At 43.5% G+C, this 14,944-nt stretch overlaps 1 pseudogene; it reads right to left on the reverse strand.

Annotated features, from left to right (window-relative positions):
- Positions 1-342: 342 nt before the first annotated feature.
- LOC147438491 (putative xyloglucan galactosyltransferase GT12) lies at positions 343-14,140 on the reverse strand (annotated as a pseudogene).
- Between the last annotated feature and the right edge of the window lie 804 nt (positions 14,141-14,944).

Genomic DNA, 14,944 nt, shown 5'->3' on the forward strand with positions numbered 1-14,944 from the left:
TGGGGGTTGCTCTGCCTCTGGAAATCTTTGTTTCAATACCCTTTTGTAAACAAGGATAGGCCGTGCTTGTCCCTATCTACCTGCCAATCTCTTTCTCTCTCGCTATGTCTACTCAACATTGTGCTCTTATTGAGCACTTTGCTATTGGTCACTCTCCATGAAGTCTTGTTGTTGTGTAGAACTCTAGTGTGTCTATGAGGATTGTCTCCTCCTCCGACCAGTTAGTCATCTCTGCTGTCTCTCTCTAGGGAAATCCCTCACCAAGTGCCCCATCTCATGCCATCTAAGACACAAGTTCAGTCTACCCATAACAACAATCTTCTACGAGTGCAACACACCTTTTCACTCAAAAGTGATGATATCTAAAAAGACTAAGGAAGGGGTACTAGCCACATTTATAGGTGACACAGATGTCTGAAGCTGCATTGAACACTTAAATGATATACCAAAGATAGAACCCATCTACATCAACATGTCTGGCTATAATTGTCATTGAAGGTGGCATAATACTCGAGAGAGAGCTATTGAACTTAAACCCCTTCTCAAACTCAAATGGCAGTGAGTGTGATAAAGGGTGGGAGCAATATATGCGGAGGACGTACCAGTGTGCATGAGTGAGTTGGGGGGGGGGGGGAGGTGTGACAACCTTAGAGCAGGCTATGCAAGCAAAATAGGTGGGCATCAAGGGTGACTCTGCAAGGCGGAGGTAGGCAAGGGCAAGCATAGGTGGTGGGCCAGTGTGCGTATAGGTAGGCCTAGTGTACAAAGGTAGAGAGAGAGAGGGGGTGCTCTCTAAAGAGAGTCTCTCTCTCTCTCTCTCTCTCTCTCTCTCTCTCTCTCTCTCTCTCTCTCTCTCTCTCGTTGTTTGTAGAATGTGTGCGTCCTACACACAACGAAAGAGGGTGAGAGAGACTCTCTTTAGAAAGCCCCCCCCCTCCCCCCCTCTCTCTCTCTAGTATTGCAGCCTACTACAGAGAGAGAGAGAGAGAGGGTAGCTGCCCCCTCCCCCCTCTCTCTCTATCTCTCTCTCTCTAGTAGCGGCCTACTACACACACACACACACACACACACACACACACACACACACACAGAGGGCAGTCGCCCCACCCCTCTCTAGAGAGAGAGAGGGGGGGGCAACTGCCCTCTCTCTCCTCTCTCTCTCTCTCTCTCTCTCTCTCTCTCTCTCTCTCTATAGTAGGCCGCTACTAGTGAGAGGGAGTGAGAGGGGGGGTGAGGCGACTGCCCCCTCTCTCTCTCTCTCACAACTCTCTCACACACACACACACACATCTCTCTCTCTCTCTCTCTCTCTCTCTCTCTCTCTCTCTCTCTCTCTCTCTCTCTCCGTAGTAGGCTGCTACTAGAGAGAGAGAGAGAGAGAGAGAGAGAGAGAGAGCGAGAAGGGGGCTCTCTAAAGAGAGTCTCTCTCTCTCTCTCTCTCTCTCTCTCTCTCTCTCTCAGATAAATGGACACCCACTTGTCTCATGGGATACGATGTGCTATTGGTCAGATACGCACATCTTCACACCAACTGCGGATCGAGACTGGGAGATACAACGGAGTACGATTAGAGGCCAATACATGCCCCCTGTGTGACATGGAGCATGAAACACAGTTGCACTACACATGCCACTGCCCCGTCTACTACGAGATATGAGGCCGCTTCCACTGCTTGTTCAGAGAAGGCTTTGGACCACTCTCTAGAGTCATGCAGTAAGAGGATCAGAGATGCTTGGGTTTGTTTTTGCTCGAGCTATGCAGACACAGAGAGAGCGTGATAAGAGGAGAGACTAGCCAGCCTTAGAGATAGATCACAGACTTCTTTAGAGCAGACAATTGACACCCGGAGGAGCTACTACCACAGTAGAGCTCGCCGCCTCACACCAGAGGCACACTGATTGACCGAGCGACCGAGCTAGGGAGATCCAAACACGCCTGCGGAGAACTACACAGCATTGATGGAGGCTGCATCAGAGGATTCAGATCACTTTGGCCAGACATGCACGACGCCCAATCAGACTACTGACCATGGAGGAGGTTGATGAGATCTGCCAGTGTGATCGATGTTGGATCTCTTGTGATTTAGCTATTCCAGCTAGTGCTTAGTTCACACCTAGCAGTTTAGGATTCCATAGTGTAGTATTTCTATTTTGTTATTTTGTTACTCTGACTTTGTATCAGATTCACCACATTGTAACTTTTTGGTCTCATAGGTCACTTTGGCCTTTTGAAGACGTTAATATAACATTTCATTTCATTTTAAAAAAGAAACACTTGAAACTCACGAAAAGTTCCAAAACGCCATCCACAGAAGTATCGCTACCTACACAGGCGTTTGATGAAAACCGCTACCGGCATCATCTGTTGGTCTTCCGGTTCTACACCTTGCATTTCTCACGTTCATCAGTGTGTTTAGAGGCGATAGCTAGCGCTCATTTTGCTATTGAATGAAAAGTGTCATGCATTTGCTTGACGTACTAGCCTATGTGAATGCAAAACATTCTCAGGCCTTCAGAACGCATGGGGGGAATCAACGTATTAATTCGAGGCTCTCTCTCTCTCTCTCGCTATGTGTAGGAGCGCACGTCGATGTGCACTCCTACACACACACACACACACACACACACACACACACACACACACACACAGAGAGAGAGAGAGAGAGAGAGAGAGAGAGAGAGAGAGAGAGAGAGAGAGAGAGAGAGAGAGAGAGAGAGAGAGAGAGGAGTCCAAGGAGGACGTGGGCGCTGAGGTGGTGGGCATCCACCTTGCAGGCCCTGGACAAAGTGGTGAGTGTCAATTCCATTTTCACGGTAGCCGTCTTCATTGGCATGTCGCAGAGTAAAGCCTTCAGTATTTGACCTTTCCTCATGAGCCTCTCTGATGCCCTTGCAAAAAGACCTCTGAGAGACACTAAGAATGCATCATCTATTTTCTTGAGCCTGGCCTCCGGCCTCGCATACACTAGCCCTGGCATGATGTCATAGATGATTCGGCGCCGCATCTTCCGCCGCATGCTCACAGGGATTTTCCTCAGCTCATCGATCACATTCACCTTTCCATTTCTCACACCTTCAACTGGTATATAGACTGAATATGATTCTGGCTTACTTGGGAGATGCCAAGGATACTGATAGTAAGCCGAGTATGGATCAAAAAGCACCAGGATGCATCCTCCGATGAGCGAGTCGAAGATGGAACTCCTTGTTGGGCTATCCCCAGGAGGTTGCATGCAGAACTCTGAGTGTATGAATAGGTTCATTGTTGTGTTTGGGTGCAAGCATCGATCCCGGCCGCAGTCCATGAAATGACAAGCAGAATCCGAGCTTGACCCAATCATTTCTACACTTCTCATGCACTCTCGAATCAAATGAGATCGTATGCTTTCTCATTGTTGAGGCCTCAGCTGCCCCGCGAAGCTCACAAGATGATTCCTCTTTTCCTTCTCTCTCCCTCTCTCTCTCCCTCTCTCTCTCTCCCTCTCGTTGTGTCATGTATGAGCGCACGTCAACGTGCACTCCTACATGACTCTCTCTCTCTCATGTAGGAGCGCACGTTGACGTGCGCTCCTACATGAGAGAGAGAGAGAGAGAGAGAGAGAGAGAGAGAGAGAGAGAGAGAGAGAGAGAGACTCTGCCGCCTCTTCATCTGCCGCCTCTGCTGCAAGTGGCACTTGCTACTGCCCACACATGACAACATCGCTGCTGCCTGAGAAAACTATGGATGCACGAAACGAGAAACCCAAGGAGACGGCGCAACAAGAAATCGACAGCCCACGGCGCAGCTGGTGTGCGTCCACAACACAAGCATAAAAACGGGTGGCCATCGCCCACATCAAGGCTGCGTACGCTTTCTCTAAATATTTGGACTGCTTGCTACTTCCATCAGCTCCCTCTCTTTCTCTCTCGTTGTGTCATGTAGGAGCGCACGTCAATGTGCACTCCTACATGACACACACAGTCTCTCTCTCTCTCTCTCTCTCTCTCTCTCTCTCTCTCTCTCTCTCTCTCTCTCTCTCTCTCTCTCTCTCTCTCTCTCTCTCTCTCTCTCTCTCTCTCTCTCTCTCTCTCTCTCTCATGTAGGAGCGCACGTCAACGTACGCTCCTTCATCTCACCCTCTACTTCCTGTTCATCTCACCCTCTGCCACCTCTGCTGCAAATGGCACTTGCTGCCGCCCACACATGACATCGTCGCTGCTGCCAGAGAAAGTTGTGGACACATGCAATGAGAAACCCCAGAAGACGGTGCAACGAGAAACCGATTGCCCACGGCGCAGCTAGTGTGTGTCCACAACACAAGCATTAAAACGGGTGGCCATCGCCCACATCAGGGCTGCGTACGCTTTCTCTGATTGGGACTGCTTGCTACTTCCATCGGCTCTCTCTCTCTCTCTCACTCGTTGTGTCGTGTAGGAGCGCACGTCAATGTGCACTCCTACATGACACACACAGTCTGTGTGTGTGTGTGTGTGTGTGTGTGTGTGTGATGTAGGAGCGCACGTCAATGTGCGCTCCTACATGACACACACACACACACACACACACACACACACACACACAGAGTATTTAAAGCCGGTTTCTCGCTTGGCCTCTACGTACTTCGAGGACGGTGATGGTCATCAAAATGATTATACAGACAGTTTAATTTATGTGGCTTTCTCTGTCGGTTTCCTGGGTAGCGCCCTCGACATTAACGTAGCCTCCCAGAGCTATATAGCTTCCTCTCAAACAAGGAGACGGAGTTGCTATATCATGGTCAATTATACTGATAACGGCCTTGCAACTAGTCCTATCTTGGTTGCCAATTCTCACATCCCTTTTCGAAGTTTAAACTCGAGCATGTCTCTCTCCTTGTAGCCATTGGAGCTCAACTCAGGCGCTGTGACAGGAAAACTGTGGAGTTGCAACTCAAAAGCGGTGGAGTGATTAGGAATGCTCGCATGATGGAGACGTTGGATACTATCATTCTTGTTATTTACGACTCTCCAAACAGGTCCAACATGGTATTGTGGCAAAGTTCTACAGATATGCTGGTGGAAGGAAAGCGTTTGCCGGCAGGTTCGTCACCGGCCAACTCAACTGGCCGTAAGCAGTAGCTCCCTCTATAGTACAGCCTCAATGGAGAAGGGGGGTCTAGTACTCTATGTTAGTGTAACCGATCCGCAGCGGTTGTCACTACTGCCGTACTGGTCCCTCCCACTGGCGAGAGATAAAGTTAGCGAGGGCTCTCCTAATTACTACACCATGGCTCATTTGATGTATTCGATGCTAGCTGGTGCCTATATCCATATCCTAATTACTACATCATCAACTCTAGGAAGCTGGATGGTGATGATACTGGTGCCTATATCTAGGCTCATGTAGTAGAGAACCAGGCATTAATGCATCCGTGGAGCGATCAGGTGTCTGGCAGTACATGAGGCTTGAGAATGATGACATGCTTTACACCTATTTAGTGTAGCAAAATGTGTTATCTACTATTACGCCGTCGATACTTGGATTTACAAGATTTGGTACACTATGGCCTAGTAGCCTCCATCTGCTGAGACCTCGAAGCTTGTCATGGCCCTCGCCATTGATTTTGCCAATGGGACGTTGTTGCTGGTTGTTCTAGGGATGTTCATAACGCGGAGCCCTAACTGGCCAATGCCCCTGACACAGCCACCTTCCAAAACTAGGCCATGCTGTCCGTGATGATTCAGTTGCCCAACGCTCACCTCATCGTGGTGGCCCCACTGGGCAGAATATTGTGAATGTGGCCGTTGCTCAAGAATTGGGCGAGGTGGTCACTCTTGTCAATGACATCATCGACAGGGTGTCCGGCACCTTCACTATCATCCTAGGCATCGTCTATGTCATCCAAAATGCCATCGATAGCGTTCTCAACTTGGTTGTCGTGTATTCCACCAGCCTCGTTGGCAATGTTTTTCCAATCATGGATATAAAACATAACACTTACTAAACCCCACTATGTTTATCCTCTCTGATCTTTCTCTCTCTCTCTCTCTCTCTCTAGCATGATTGGGCTTTTTTAGTTCTACCTTTTTACAAAGATCTACTTCTGGTCTGGTCTCCACTTGAGGTTTAAGAGCCTCATCATGTCGAGACCTTGCAGTAGCTACAATGCAAGCAAGGAAAGCACTCGAAGCGTGCATTTAATAGGGTCCTTCTCTTTAGCATGTTCAATCGGCAATATATGCTGAGTGTACTCACTCAACACCAAAAAACTTTTAAAATAAAGTTTCACAACTTGTTATCACCCGTCAACGTGCAAGCATGACTGTTTGCTTGGCTAAAGCATTGCAAATATTGGCTAATTTTAGAATTCTTACAAGGGCTAGAGTGCATGCTGCAATAACTTGAAGCACCATAAATGCTCACATATTTTGTGTGTGGCGTAAGTATCTCATGGACCTTTGATAGCCTCTACATTGACTTTGTATCTCTACTAATTTTCTGCATTGCACAGTCGTCTTCAGACAACCAAAAAAAAGAACGTATGTGTATTCTCTAGGCGTACTTAGGCACATGCATATCTCTCTTTCAAACCAAAATTGGTTTTGAGGGGGACATTGTAAGTCAATACTAATTGCCTAAGTGTTCGCTGCTCAAAATGGGCATGTGCAAATAGTTATAATGTACTCAAACACACTAATAAAATTAGCAGTTGTGTCTCTACATATGTGTGTCTTTGTGTATGAGCAACCAAGCTTTTTGTGAGGGATGCGATGAAGCATGTTTAATTGATTTCTACAACCCTCACTGCTTTGCAATTTCTGATGTATTTTTCTCCTTGTTTTTGTCGGTTTAGGGATTGCTCGGAAAAACTTGCTCGGGGTTTGGGATTCCTCGTTTTTATCATACGCGTATGTTTGCTGAAACATACGTTTGCAGATGCATACTTTCACATGCGTATGATATGTATAAACTGGTTAGGTAAAAAATTGGTTAACATAACCAGTAAAAATATTTTAACACTTATTTCTCACTGGTATACATCGTGGTTAAGTGTTCACATGTACTGGTCAAGTGTTCACATGTACTGTTTGTCATGTCAGATAGGTAAAAAACATATCTGTTTGAAAGGAAAATATTGGTTTACATATCCATTAAATTTTTTTTAACACTTATTTCTCACTGGTATACATCGTGATTAAGTGCTCACATGTACTGGTTAGGTAAATAACATACCGGTTATAAATGAAAAGACTGGTTTACATCAGCAGTCAGAACATTTGAATTGGTTGACACTTATATACCACTGGTATGTACCAAGGACATGTGTTCACGCTCACATGTACTGGTTAGGTAAATAACATAGTGGTTTTAAATGAAAAGACTGGTTTACATCAGCAGTAAGAACATTTGAACTGGTTGACACTTATATACCACTGGTAGGTACCAAGGACATGTGTTCATTTTTTCTAACACTTATTTCTCACTGGTATACATCGTGGTTAAGTGCTCACATGTACTGGTTAGGTAAATAACATACCGGTTTTAAATGAAAAGACTGGTTTACATCAGGAGTCAGAACATTTGAACTGGTTGACACTTATATACCACTGGTACGTACCAAGGATATGTGTTCATTTTTTTAACACTTATTTTTCACTGGTAGACATCATGGTTAAGTGCTCACATGTACTGGTTAGGTAAATAACATACCGGTTTTAAATGAAAAGACTGGTTTACATCAGCAGTAAGAACATTTGAACTGGTTGACACTTATATGCCACTGGTACGTACCAAGGGCATGTGTTCATTTTTTTTAACACTTATTTCTCACTGGTATACATTGTGATTAAGTGCTCACATGTACTGGTTAGGTAAATAACATACCGGTTTTAAATGAAAAGACTGGTGTACATCAGCAGTAAGAACATTTGAACTGGTTGACACTTACATACCACTGGTACGTACCAAGGACATGTGTTCATATGTGCTGGTTTGCCTAACCAATTAAGTGAAAAAACATACTGTTTGAAATTAAAATACTGGTTTATAGTAATGTAACAGTTTTCTTCAAAGATAATAAAAACATGTAGTTTTCTTCAATGTTCTTTAACCATATATGTCTTTCATTGTAGGTGGAGCTCTTTCTCAACTTCAAAGAACAATAACCTGAAATTGTAATAAGCAGCGGGCGTTTGAGTACATGAAGCCATATTTTGTGCAGAAATTGAGAGACCGATATACTTTCTGCTGCATTTCACATGTTCAAATGTCCTTCCTAAAGGATGCCATAAATCACATGCGAAGTTCTGTATTCGGTCTGCATGGAAAAGCTTGCCAATGTCAATGCAACATATGCAAAGACAATGGTGGATGCAAGGCACCAATAAACCCTATCAAGAGTGTAACAGCCTTATTGGACTCTATACTGTGTCCAGAATCAGATACGTCCACCTTCCATGCCCTTGCCTGCTTGAGTGGTCAATGTAAAAGGTGTGGCCTGGATAAGTTAGACTTTTGTGCTGCAGAGGCTGCATTTATTGCTAAAAAGATTGTGGTGAAGATTTTTGAGGACCTAGAAGTAGGAACTGCGCGTGACGGTTTGAAGAAGAAAAGGAAAGTCTTGTCGCATAAGGAAATATCATGCCAGGATCTCTCGATCATGTTCAAAGACCATCTTAAGAAATACATAATGCATAATTTTGTGTATAGATGGCAAGCAGAACAATATAAGGAATGTATACAAAGCTTTCCAGAAGATGTTTTTGTGTCAGTTGTTGACTTTGCTGAAAATTATAGTTTCAAAGAACAAAATGAGATTCAGTCCATACACTGGTATTCAAATCATGTAACTATTTTTATGCACATAACATATTTCCGAATTGCAGGTAACGATGTCACCCTAGATCAGTATTATTTCTTTTGTATTAAGCCTTCAATAATTTTTTATTTTTATATTATGCAGGTGACATCCGCAAGACAATTCACTTCTTCATTTCAGATGACAAGCAACATGACACACATTTTGTTCAACACTGTTTTCTGAAACATGCGGAATGGCTAAAGCAATTTGGTCTACACATAAGGCGTCATTGGGTATGGTCGGATGGAGCAGCTTCACAATTCAAAGCAAGAAGACCATTCTATTTCCTTGCCAGGTATACCATGTTCTAACAAAAATTATATGAAGGTGGTTTTAATATAGAGACCTATAATATTGGCATTAAAGTTGTAATAAAATGCTTTTCTAACATCAGTAATATTATAATACGTGTTTTTTTTGGTAATTTTATCGTGCCAAGAGTATATTAATCTTCTTCTATCCATTGAATAAAATGCAGATACAGTGTTTTTACAGGATGGAAAATGTCTTGGAAATTTTTTGGATCCGGCCATGGTAAGGGAGAACACGGCGGTGCGGGAGCAGTGATAAAAAGGTCTTTAACTCAATACCAATTGCAGCCAAACTGCCCAAAGATAGACTGTGCTGCAGATGTTGTGGCATTATTGAGACGGACCTTGTCAGATGGTGCTACAACCACCTATGCATCCCAGGCCCGTTATGTAAGCAGGATTTTTTGGGTGATTGAATTGGGGGATGTCGAAAGGGGAAAAAATTGGGATGTGAAGGCTGTAAAAAATACCTGCTCAATGCACTCTGTTTCTGCATATTTAGAGCATGATACAACTGCTTTGAGAACACGTTCACTGTCTTGTTTCTGTAGTGCATGTAAACAGGAAAAGTGGAGGAGATGTGTGAGCAAGTCACACGTTCCTTTCTGGACATACCTTATTTTGGAGCCTATAGAAGAAGGGGAAGACGATGACGACGAAATAAATGAGGATGCAGCGTATGAAGGACACTATGACACCCTCAGTCAAGCTCTTATTGTTGGTGATAATTTTGATGTTCCTGCACCAAATGACAATGAAGAAAAAGTGGATTTCTATATAGTGAAATGCGCTGCAGCTATTCAGAAGTTTCATTCAGACGTTGAAGATGACTGGGGTAATATCATTGGGCGAGGATCATATGCTATCAAAGGGTTTTACTATCGTATGATAAATGAGCAGACCTACGAGCTTTTGGACAAAAAGCCAGAGGTGTTCATATAGTCACATCTTGTTCGGGCAATCAAAATCCCCATGATACCCCATCCCAGCAACTCAAAACTATATACAATATCACTTGATGTCAGTGAGTCTATCTACAATAGTATGCCTTTTGAGCTGTAACCATCTTAAGAAATGCTTAATTCATAATTTTGTGTATATCTGCCTTTAACTGTAAACTGAACTGTCTCCCTCTCTCTCTCTCTCTCTCTCTCTCTCTCTCTCTCTCTCTCTCTCTCTCTCTCTCTCTCTCTCTCTCTCTCTCTCTCTTTGTCACTTCTCAGTATCATTTCGGTATCATACCAGTCACTTCTCAGTATCATACCGGTATCATACCAGTCACTTCTCAGTATGATACCGGTATGATACCGGTATCATACCAGTCATTTCCCAGTATCATACCAATATCATACATTCCCTCTCTCTCTCTCTCTCTCTCTCTCTCTCTCTCTGTGTCACTTCTCAGTATCATACCGATATCATACCAGTCACTCCTAAGTATGATACCGGTATTATACAAGTCCCTCTCTCTCTTTCTCTCTCTCTCTCTCTCTGTCACTTCTCAGTATCATACCAGTCACTTCTCAGTATCATACCGGTATCATACCAGTCACTCCTCAGTATGATACCGGTATCATACAAGTCCCTCTCTCTCTCTCTCTCTCTCTCTCTCTCTCTCTCTCTCTCTCTCTCTCTCTCTCCCTCTCTCTCTTTCTCTCTCTCTCTCTCTCTGTCACTTCTCAGTATCATACCAGTCACTTCTCAGTATCATACCGGTATCATACCAGTCACTCCTCAGTATGATACCGGTATCATACAAGTCCCTCTCTCTCTCTCTCTCTCTCTCTCTCTCTCTCTCTCTCTCTCTCTCTCTCTCTCTCTCTCTCTCTCTCTCTCTGCAACAGAGACAACACCCCACCTAGATAGGGCGATGGCTACAGCCATTGAAGTGTTTTCTTGCTGCCACATGTCTCTCTTTGTCTTTGTCACTTCTCAGTATCATACCAGTCACTCTTCAGTATCATAGCGGTATCATACAAGTCCTCTCTCTCTCTCTCTCTCTCTCTCTCTCTCTCTCTCTCTCTCTCTCTCTCTCTCTCTGTGTGTGTGTGTGTGTGTGTGTGTGTGTGTGTGTGTGTGTGTGTGTGTGTCACTTCTCAGTATCATACCGGTCACTCCTCAGTATCATACCGGTATCATATCAGTCACTTCATAGTATCATACCAGTATCATACCAGTCACTTCTCAGTATAAGACTCTCACTCTCTCTCTCTCTCTCTCTCTCTCTCTCTCTCTCTCTCTCTCTCTCTCTCTGTCACTTCTCAATATCATACCAGTATCATACCAGTCACTTCAAAGAATCATACCGGTATCATACAAGTCACTTCTCAATATCCGAATCTCTCTCTTTCTCTCTCTCTCTCTCTCTCACACTTCTCAGTATCATACCGGTATCATATCAGTCAACTGCCCAGTATCATACCGGTATCACTCTCTCTCTCTCTCTCTCTCTCTCTCTCTCTCTCTCTCTCTCTCTCTCTCTCTCTCTCTCTCTCTCTCTCTCTCCCTCCCTCCTTTTTTATTTGCAAGATACTTCAAATATAGAATACAACGTATTTCCGTGCAACTTGCTTGTAAATGTATTATACATGAATTCTATTACATTGATTGACAAGAAGGCTGAGTAATTCTCCATATACATCCATCGACAAAAAAATACATCGACAAAAGTCGCCCACTTCACAAACTTTATGAAGCTTTTTTTTAATTAAAAAAATCTGTTCCTTTCTTCTTGAAAAAGTCAGTCCGCCATTTCTAATAAAAACGACGCACATAGGTGTCGTCAGGTTGTCTGTCTACGCAAATTATAGTCCTCTTTGTATACTCAATTCTATCCTTAGAGTACAACCAGTGTGCCAGCCAGTTTATGACAGTGGTTGACAGAAAACAGGCGCGCACTAATTTAGACTGCTTTTCTAGCTTGGGAAAAACAAGAAATGACCCCAATGGATTAAACATTAGCTTATATCTAGAATCATCAAAGATAAGTGTGTCAGGTGGTAGGTCAGGAAAATTTTTGAGATTCTTGTGGAACACCGGTTTATCTGTCGCGCCCAATTTAAAAGGGGCCCTTGTGCACTACGCCTGACTTACCACTCTATTGAATCTTTTGTGGTGGTCAAGGAACACTGTCGCTAGCGTGCGTTTGAGCTTCTCAAACTCGCAACAGCTCCATATAAACACTTCGAACCATCTGAAACAAAAATTCAAAAACACTTTTGCATCGGGCCTTACCCAAAACTGTGTATCCCCTTCAACAACATACCGCATTTTTGGCCAGTAGGGAAATTCTTCACCATATTTTCCATAAAATTTCTTGAGCAGTAATCCATTAAGGTCCAAAATGAGAACCCTACGCTGGACGCTCAACGGAGGTGGTGGCCTTGGCCATATCAGTGGGATTCTTTTAATTAGTCTATACCATAGAGGAAACACGAGCACTGTAGGAGACAATACACAATTCCATATTGCACGAATGTCAGCCCTGCCATTCTGCTTGTCAGCCTTGAACCTATCTGCAAGGCGCCATTCTTCAACTGAAAACATATCTGCAGATGCAAAATTACACAAGACTCAAATTTAAATATGCAATTAGGACATATCTATAGATTGGATTCATACAATAAAAATACACAATGTTCAAAAATTAGGCACAAGATGAAATAGACGTCGAATGGGAAAGAAAGTTATATTAATTTCAGAAGTGGTTACATAAAAAGAAACATAGGGGGGGCAAACTATAATCTTTTGCAGGATCTGGATTTAGGGTCAAAACTTGTGCCGGTATTCTGCATCTCCTTAGTGTCTTCTATGTCCATCTCCTCTTCTGGCTGTCCCTAGGTCTCTTCCTCTTCCTTGCTTTTTTGCTCCATTTCAGGCTTCTCATCTCCAGTCTTCTCGATTTTTTTTCTTTTTGCCTTTCTTATATGTTGAGCAAGGGTCTCCTCGGGACTTCCCTCCAGCCTGACATCTACATGACCATCAGCTTTAGAAAGCTGTGCAACAAAAGATCACTTATTAGAGCCATAATCAATGAAAAAACTTACTCTTGCCACGTTGGCCTCGTTTTCTCGGGGTCTTTGATCTTGTCACCCGCACGCCAGTGTATAGCAACACATCGTCTTCCTCATTCTGGGTTTTCCCTTCAACACCAATCGTACTCTGCTCCTTTATCTCAAAGTTTTGTTCTTCTTCTGTTGTTTCCGAAACAGGTTTCTCAGCATTACCAGGGACATTTTCATCAAGCAAAACCTCCACATGTGTCTTGTATGCAGGCATCACTGCATCATTCCCTGTGTCTTTACCGACAGTAGTTCTGAAGCAGCTTGACTCTGAAAAAACATCAGAGAAGACAAAAATCAACCCCCTGATTACCCATTGAAACAATTTTCTCACCTGTTTTTGGGCATGGTTCAACTGGCTTCTTCTTTAGAAGGGATTGGTCTTCTGTAGAAATAACTCCGGGGCAATCCTTAAGCATGCACTTTCCTTTCTCAACCAAGTGAGCATAGCAGAATGCATGGTATGCATGTGAACAAGGCAATAGAGCAACATGGCTTGAGCGATTGTGATCATGAATTTTTACACCACAAGCATTGCACACATCAATGAGAAAAACACTATGTCCAGGAGCTCAAAGTTGTGCAGGCAAGACTATGGTTTCAAGTAGCATTGGTTGACTAATCATGTCTGTCACAAACGTGACATAGAGACCAAAGGTTTCCTCACGCTCCAAGCATTTGGATAATTCTTCCTGTAGGCAAGAGACCTCTGTTATCAGACAATGTCAAATAGGTATAAAATCGGTATGAATGCTTGAAAATCGGTATAATGGTGTTATCATACCGGTATGATTACATCCTACCGGTATGATGGTATCCCACCAGTATGATAATGGTGTTATCATACCGGTATGATTACATCCTACCGATATGATGGTATCCCACCAGTATGATGTTATTATACTGGATAGTATAACATCATTATACTGGATAACATCGGGTAACATCATACCGGTAGGATAACATTATACCGGAAGCATAACATCAAACCGGTTGGATTTTATCATACTGGTCGGATCTAACCATACCGGTCGGATGTAACCATACCGGTAGGATGTTATCATACCGGAAGCATAGCATCAAACCGGTTGGATTTTATCATACTGATCGGATCTAACCATACCGGTCGGGTGTAACCATACCGGTAGGATTATATCCTAAATCCTATCGGTAAGATGTAATCATACCGGTAGGATATAATCATACCGGTAGGATGTAATCATACTGGTAGGGTATGATCCTACCGGTATGATAACATCCTACCAGTATGGTCATCTACCCTTACCGAATATGATATAATCCTACCAGTAGGAAAAATCATACCGTATGGTACTTTGCAGGTATTATACTACAATCAGATGGAGTTAAAAGCATACTTGTGCCTGATGTAGGGTGGATTTTTCTTGGTCAAATTTTTCTTGGAGGCTGTCAAGCAAGCCTGTTGGTACATTGGCATCGTCAGGGAAGTGCATTCGGATGGTGTCAAGGGCACCCTTGCAACGGTGCACATCAACAACAGATTTGATCACAGAATCCTTAACCTTCTAACACTCGACTGATACATTGTCATGAGATGTTCTAACCTCAACAAGAAGTTGTTGCAAGGAAGTGGATACTTCAACACTAACCGCAGATTGAGTAGTCGCAAAAAGCCCACTTCTGACTGTTGTACTTACGGATGGGGTATTTACTAAGAAGATGGCAGAACCACTTGGGGTTCCTGTGGATACTTGGGAAGTCTCTAACTTCCATTG

Source organism: Adiantum capillus-veneris, chromosome 16 (genome assembly GCF_014529385.1).
Source record: "Adiantum capillus-veneris isolate H3 chromosome 16, ASM1452938v2, whole genome shotgun sequence".
Classification (NCBI taxonomy): Eukaryota; Viridiplantae; Streptophyta; class Polypodiopsida; order Polypodiales; family Pteridaceae; genus Adiantum; species Adiantum capillus-veneris.